Source organism: Bombina bombina, chromosome 6 (assembly GCF_027579735.1).
Source record: "Bombina bombina isolate aBomBom1 chromosome 6, aBomBom1.pri, whole genome shotgun sequence".
In the NCBI taxonomy this organism is placed as follows: domain Eukaryota; kingdom Metazoa; phylum Chordata; class Amphibia; order Anura; family Bombinatoridae; genus Bombina; species Bombina bombina.
The window spans coordinates 1034207148-1034212963 of record NC_069504.1 but is presented as its reverse complement, the minus strand read 5'-3'; positions in this window follow the sequence as shown (position 1 = coordinate 1034212963).

The following is a 5816-nucleotide window of genomic DNA, read 5'->3' as shown; positions in this document are numbered from 1 at the left end:
TGTACGTGTATATATGTGTATGTGTATATATGTGTACGTGTATATATGTGTATATATGTGTATGTGTATATATGTGTATGTGTATATATGTGTATGTGTATATATGTGTACGTGTATATATGTGTATGTGTATATATGTGTATGTGTATATATGTGTATGTGTATATATGTGTACGTGTATATATGTGTACGTGTATATATGTGTATGTGTATATATGTGTATGTGTATATATGTGTATGTGTATATATGTGTACGTGTATATATGTGTATGTGTATATATGTGTACGTGTATATATGTGTATATATGTGTATGTGTATATATGTGTATGTGTATATATGTGTATGTGTATATATGTGTATATGTATATATGTGTATGTGTATATATGTGTACGTGTATATATGTGTATGTGTATATATGTGTATGTGTATATATGTGTACGTGTATATATGTGTATGTGTATATATGTGTACGTGTATATATGTGTATGTGTATATATGTGTACGTGTATATATGTGTATATATGTGTATGTGTATATATGTGTATGTGTATATATGTGTAAGTGTATATATGTGTATGTGTATATATGTGTATGTGTATATATGTGTATGTGTATATATGTGTATGTATATATATGTGTACGTGTATATATGTGTATGTGTATATATGTGTATATATGTGTATGTGTATATATGTGTATGTGTATATATGTGTATGTGTATATATGTGTATGTGTATATATGTGTACGTGTATATATGTGTACGTGTATATATGTGTACGTGTATATATGTGTACGTGTATATATGTGTATATATGTGTATGTGTATATATGTGTATGTGTATATATGTGTAAGTGTATATATGTGTATGTGTATATATGTGTATGTGTATATATGTGTATGTGTATATATGTGTATGTGTATATATGTGTACGTGTATGTATGTGTATATATGTGTATGTGTATATATGTGTACGTGTATATATGTGTACGTGTATATATGTGTACGTGTATGTATGTGTATATATGTGTATGTGTATATATGTGTACGTGTATATATGTGTACGTGTATATATGTGTATGTGTATATATGTGTATGTGTATATATGTGTATGTGTATATATGTGTACGTGTATATATGTGTATGTGTATATATGTGTACTTGTATATATGTGTATGTGTATATATGTGTACGTGTATATATGTGTATATATGTGTATGTGTATATATGTGTATGTGTATATATGTGTATGTGTATATATGTGTACGTGTATATATGTGTATGTGTATATATGTGTACGTGTATATATGTGTATGTGTATATATGTGTACGTGTATATATGTGTATATATGTGTATGTGTATATATGTGTATGTGTATATATGTGTAAGTGTATATATGTGTATGTGTATATATGTGTATGTGTATATATGTGTATGTGTATATATGTGTATGTATATATATATGTGTACGTGTATATATGTGTATGTGTATATATGTGTATGTGTATATATGTGTATGTGTATATATGTGTACGTGTATATATGTGTACGTGTATATATGTGTACGTGTATATATGTGTACGTGTATATATGTGTACGTGTATATATGTGTATGTGTATATATGTGTACGTGTATATATGTGTATATATGTGTATGTGTATATATGTGTAAGTGTATATATGTGTATGTGTATATATGTGTATGTGTATATATGTGTACGTGTATATATGTGTACGTGTATATATGTGTATGTGTAAGACTATGTACAAATAAATAAACATGAAAAGTGTATTTAAGGGAACAAAACAATCCTCCATTATCTGAGCAGAAGCTTTGCATATTTGCTTTATCTGACAAAAATAGTTTTAGTGCAGAAATCTGTTAGGTGCGGGAATTTAATCTAACATGATTACTGTCATGCACACAATAGTAATACTCGCGTAATAAATATTAAAGGGACATGAATCACAATTTGTTTTCATGATTCTGAGCATACAATTTTAAACAACTTTCTAATATACTTCTATTGCCAAATTTACTTTTCTATCTTGGTATCTTTTGTTGAAAAGCAGGGACGTAAGCTCAGGAGAGTGCACGTGTCTGGAGCACTATATGGCAGCCATTTTGCAAGAATGTTATCCATTTCCAAGAGCACTAGATGGCAACACTATTTCCTGCCATGTAGTGCTTAGGTATCTCTTCAACAAACAATACCATGGGAACAAAGCAAATTAAATAATAAAAGTAAATTGTAAACTTTTTAAAATTGTATGCTCTGCTTGAATCACAAAATACATTTTTTGGGTTCATATTCTTTTAAGCGGACACTTCAGTCAAAATAACCTTTTATGATTCAGATAGAACATGCAGTTTTAAGACACTTTCCAATTTACTTTCATTATCAAATTTTGCACAGTCTTTTTATATACACACTTTCTGGGGAACAAGACCTACTGAGCATGTGCACAAGTTCATAGGGTATACGTATACTAGTCTGTGATTGGCTGATGTCTGTCACATGATACAGGGGGCAAGAAAATGTAAGAAAATGTGTCATAAAAAATCTACTGCTTATTTGAAATTCATAGTAGGTGTTAAAACATTGTCTTTTTAATTATGCAACTCTACTGCATTTAGTAGTCCTTTAACAATTGACTGGATTACACACAAGTGACATTCTACCCCTCTAGCTTTTTTGTGCTCGACATGTAATCTGGCACCAAATGTTCCGCTGAATATTATTTCTTTAACATGCAAAGTTGTTTGTTAAATTAGGCAAAACCACCATATATGATGTAAAGTGACAGTCAATGTTTTAAGTCAGAAAAGAATATAGATAACTGTTAGATGCCATGACTAGTAATTAGTTAGCCCAATATCTACACAGTAGGAAGATCTAGGGTATGTTCCACACGTCGCTTCCACTTCATCAGAGGGCTAAATTAGACCCAGACTCATTTTCAGTTTTTTTTTTAGTGTTGCTCCTGGTCCAGAATGATCTCAGAGCCAGCCGTTATTTTTACTTTTAAGATTTGTGCCAAAAAAAACTCAGCATGGTCATAAACAGGGTGCAGAAGTCACTGCATGGACAGCAAAAGTTTACTTGTTCACAAAGGATTAATGACAAGAGCATCTGGCAACATTTCTATAAACATAAAGAGAAAAAAAATCCTATTTGAATGATTTATATAATCCCAACAGTTATTTTCATTCTTTTCTGGAAAAGTTGGTAAAGGCCGCTATTATTTGATCTACTGATTTATTTTTTATGATGTGCATTTAGATGAATATAAAAAAAATAACCAATTTTGCTGTATTCTCTTGAAAATGGATAACATTCTTGCAAAACTGCTGCCATATATTACTTGCAGACACGTGCACGCTCCCTGCTTTTCAAAAAAAGATACCAAGAGAAGAAATACGTTTTGAGAATAGGAGCAAATTAGAAAGTTATTTAAAATCACACTCTTTATCAGAACCATGAAAGATAACATTTTGGATTTCATGTCCCTTTAAGATTACACAAGAATAACCCGGGCCAAATCAGTCTGGTTTGCCACCTCAGAGGTAGTTTAGGCTAACCCCTAATTTGCTGCCACTATACTAAAGTAATTAACCCCTATTCCCTCACACCCCAACATCGCCAACACTATAATAAATCTATTAACCCCTTTTCCGCCGCCACCACTAAATAAATTATTAACCCCTAAACCTCTGGCCTCCCACATCACTACCACTAAATAAACCTATTAACCCTAAACCGCCAGCCCCCCACATCGCAACAACCTAAATTAAACTTTTAACCCCTAAACCTAACCCTAAACCTAACCCCCCCTAACTTTAGTATAATTAAAATAGAGCTAAATTAAAGTTACAATTATTAACTAAATAATACCTATTTAAAACGAAATACATACTTACCTGTAAAATAAAACCTAAGATAGCTACAATATAACTAAAAGTTATATTGTAGCTAGCTTAGGTTTTATTTTTATTTCACAGGTAAGTTTGTATTTATTTTACCTAGTTAGACTAGTTAGTAAATAGTTATTAACGATTTACTAACTACCTAGTTAAAAATAAATACAATGGCGTCCCTCGATTCTATCAGCCAATCGGAATTAAGGTAGGAAAAATCTGATTGGCTGATTGAATCAGAAAATCAGATTCAAATTCAATCCGATTGGCTGAACCAATCAGCCAATCAGATTTGTCTACCTTAATTCCGATTGGCTGATAGAATCCTATCAGCCAATCGGAATTCGAGTGACGCCATCTTGGATGACGTCACTTAAAGGTACCATCATTCATCGTTAGGCGTCGGGAAGAAGAGGATGGATCCGAGTAGGCTCCTCTGAAGATGGCTCCGCTCCGCTCCGGATGGATGAAGATTGAAGACGCCGCCTGGATGATAACTTCATCGGATGGAAGATTTCTTCAGCGCAGCCTGGATGATGACTTCATCGGATGGAAGATTTCTTCTGCGCCCCTTGGATGATGACTTCTGCCGCTCCGAATCTCCTCTTCGGTTCCATCAGTGGTCGGCTGGCTGAACACGACTCAAGGTAGGATGATCTTCAGGGGGGTAGTGTTAGGTTTATTTAAGGGGGGTTTGGGTTAGATTAGGGGTATGTGGGTGGTGGGTTTTAATGTTGGGGGGGTTGTATTTTTCTGTTTTATTTGGGGCATGCCCCACAAAAGGCCCTTTTAAGGGCTGGTAAGGCAAAAGAGCTGTTTACTTTTTAATGTAGAATAGGGTAGGGATTTATTTTATTTTGGGGGGCTTTGTTATTTTATTAGGGGGCTTAGATTAGGTGTAAGTAGCTTAAAATTGTTGTAATATTTTTGAAATGTTTGTTACTTATTTTTTTTATTTTTTGTAACTTAGCTTTTTTATTTTTTGTACTTTAGTTAGTTTATTTAATTGTATTTAATTGTAGTTATTTGTATGTAATTAATTTAATTAATTTAATGATAGTGTAGTGTTAGGTTTAATTGTAACTTAGGTTAGGATTTATTGTACAGGTAAGTTTGTATTTTTTTTAGCTAGGTAGTTATTAAATAGTTAATAACTATTTAATAACTATTCTAACTAGCTAAAATAAATACAAAGTTACCTGTAAAATAAATATAAATCCTAAAATAGCTACAATGTAATTATTAATTACATTGTAGCTATATTAGGGTTTATTTTACAGGTAAGTATTTAGTTTTAAATAGGAATAATTTATTAAAGTATAGTGTAGTGTTAGGTGTAATTGTAACTTAGGTTAGGATTTATTTTACAGGTAAATTTCTCTTTATTTTAGCTAGGTAGCTATTAAATAGATAATAACTATTTAATAGCTATTGTACCTAGTTAAAATAAATTGAAAGTTGCCTGTAAAATAAAAATAAATCCTAAGATAGCTACAATATAATTATTATTTATATTGTAGCTATATTAGGGTTTATTTTAAAGGTAAGTATTTAGTTTTAAATAGGATTAATTTAGTTAATAAGAGTTAAATTTATTTAGATGTATTTAATTAATATTTATGTTAGGGGGGTGTTAGGGTTAGTGTTAGACTTAGGTTTAGGGGTTAATCATTTTATTACAGTGGCGGCGGTGTAGGGGGGGGCAGGATAGAGGTTAATACATTTATTATAGGTGGCGACGGTGTAGGGGGGCAGATTAGGGGTTAATAAGTTTAAGATAGGTTGCGGCGGGGTCCGGGAGCGGCGGTTTAGGGGTTAAACTATTTATTTAGGTGCGGCGAGGTATGGGATCGGCAGGATAGGGGTTAATAACTTAATTCTAGGTGGCGGCGGT